Source organism: Lathyrus oleraceus, chromosome 5 (genome assembly GCF_024323335.1).
Source record: "Lathyrus oleraceus cultivar Zhongwan6 chromosome 5, CAAS_Psat_ZW6_1.0, whole genome shotgun sequence".
In the NCBI taxonomy this organism is placed as follows: Eukaryota; Viridiplantae; Streptophyta; class Magnoliopsida; order Fabales; family Fabaceae; genus Lathyrus; species Lathyrus oleraceus.
In genome coordinates this window covers 390,200,977-390,203,629 of record NC_066583.1, presented here as the reverse complement: position 1 = coordinate 390,203,629, position 2,653 = coordinate 390,200,977, and positions in this window count along the sequence as shown.

Genomic DNA, 2,653 nt, shown 5'->3' with positions numbered 1-2,653 from the left:
CTGGTTAAGAAAGTGGAGAAGCTTGAGCAGGCTTCTGCTGCCAACAGTGGTAACAACAATCTAGAGGGTGTTTCTAACCATGGTCTTGGTGGTTCAAGAGAGGGGGAGATCTTAGGAAGAAGGCTACTGCTGGCGTAGTGATTAATAATGGTGGGGGTTTCGGTGTTGCCACAGGCGGTGGACCAGGTCCGATGGGTAACAATCTGAAGGATAGTCTGTTTCCTCCTTTCTTTGGGGCCGAGGAGGATAGAGAAGAAGACCAGTTCTCCGTGCTTAATGAACAATTTGGTTAATACGGTGTCCAACCGCCGAATAAAGAAATTCAGGTGTTGGCGGAGAAAATCAGGGCTCTTGAAAGCTATGCTACTCCGGGGGTTGTTAATATGTCGAACATGGGGCTAGTTGAGGGGATTGTTATCCAACAAAAGTTTAAAGCGCCTGCATTTGACAAATACAATGGGAGTTCTTGCCCGGAAACTCATCTTCAGGCTTTTGTCCGAAAGATTTCTACTTATACAATGGACCAGAAGCTTTGGATGTACTTCTTCCAGGACAGTCTGTCTGGTGGGTCTTTGGAGTGGTATACCAAATTGAGGTCGTCTGATATCAAAAGCTGGCAGGATCTGGGAGATGCATTCTTTAAACAATACCAATTTAATGCTGATATGGCTCCTAGCCGTACCCAATTGCAGGGGATGTCTCAGAAGCCAAATGAAGGGTATAAAGAATACGCGCAGAGATGGAGGGAGTTGGCTGCCAGAGTCCAACCTCTGTTGGTGGATAGAGAAATGTCTGATCTATTCATGGGTACCCTTCAGGGGACATTTGCAGAAAGAATGGTGGGATGCTCGGTTACCAACTTTGCTGATATTGTAGTGGCCGGTGAAAGAATTGAGAGCTGGTTAAAGATGGGAAAGATACAGGGTAATGCTTCTTCGTCTGGATCGAAGAAGCCCTTTGGTAATGGCCAGAGAAAGAAGGAGGGTGACACAAGTGTTGTGTATGCCCAAAGGGGACAGAGTAGGGATCGTTACTACCAGCACACTGCTGCGGTAACAATTCCCGCTGATAATCAACAACATCAACAACAACAACCACAACAACAACGACAGCCTTTTCAACAGAGACCGCAGAGGGTCGGGCATCAAGTAAGAGGGCGAATGACTGATCGTCAATTTGATAGGCCACCTGTGACATACTCATTCTTGTTGAAGAAGTTAAAAGATCTGGGGTTGGTCCAGTTGAGAACCTTAGCTCCGGTGAGACCCGATCAGAGGCCTGCCAGTTATGACGAGAACGCCAAGTGCGAATTCCACTCTGGTGCTCCTGGACACAATATGGAGAATTGTAAAGCTTTTAAGCATGTTGTCCAGGACTTGGTGGATTCTAAAGCAATCAATTTTGCACCATCACCGAATGTGAATGCTAATCCCATGCCCGTGCATGGTCAAATGGGGGTGAATGCAATTTATGAGGATAATGGCAGAATCTGGGTGATGAATGTGGACCGGTTAAAGACTCCATTGGCTGAGGTCAAGAGACAACTGTTGAAGAATGGGGTCTTTCCAGGTTGTGGTGAATGTTGTGCTGCGTGCACCGTTGCTACTAATGGATGTGTGTTGTTGAGGGAGGCTGTCCAGAGGATGATGGATGAGGGAAGCCTCAGGTTTGAAAAGATTGATTCAGGGAAGGAGGATGTCTCCACCATAACCATCTACTTTGACCCGATTGACTTGTCGACACTGGCAGATGCGGCTCCAGTTACCATCACGGTACCTGGGCCAATTCCTTATGACAACGATGATGTCGTGTCGTGGCACTATGGTGGGGAGGTCTACTGTAATGGAGAGAAGCAGGAAGATCAGGCTGCAGGTGAAACCACCGTTTCAAAGGTGGATAATGCCAGACCCAGTGGTTTCACTCGCAGTGGAAGGTTGTTTGCACCGGATACTTTAAGGAGTGGAGATGGGGAAAAAGAAAAGAAAGATAAGGCCGAGGCTTTAGCCAGGGCAAGAGGGAAGCAGGTGGTAAGTGAGGGTACTCCTGTGGTGACACCGGCGCCTGGCGGGTCGGAAAAATAACTTGATGATGAAGCTGAGGAATTTTTGAGAATCATCAAGAAGTCGGAGTATAAGCTTGTTGACCATCTGCAGCAGACGCCGTCTAAGATCTCAATCTTATCATTGTTGTTAAGCTCCGAGGGGCATAGAGAGGCTTTGTTGAAAATACTGAAGAGAACCTATGTTCCCCAGGAGATAACGATCAATCAATTGGAGACAGTGGTTTCTAATGTCAATGCCAACCATGGGATGGGTTTCACTGATCTAGATCTGACTGTGGATGGGCGTAATCATAATAGGGCATTACACATTGCAATGGAGTGTAAAGGAGCGGTGCTTTCGCACGTGTTGGTTGATACCGGCTCATCACTCAATGTGTTGCCGAAGAAGGCCCTGGCGAAGTTGGGCTGTGAAGGATTGGTTCTGAGGCCAACTGACTTGGTGGTGAGAGCCTTTGACGGTTCGAAGCGGGCTGTGTTTGGTGAAGTGGAGCTCCCTATGAAGATCGGGACCGAGGTGTTTAAGTCTGTATTCTACGTCATGGATATTCAGCCGGCATACAGTTGCCTGTTGGGTCGCCCATGGATACATGT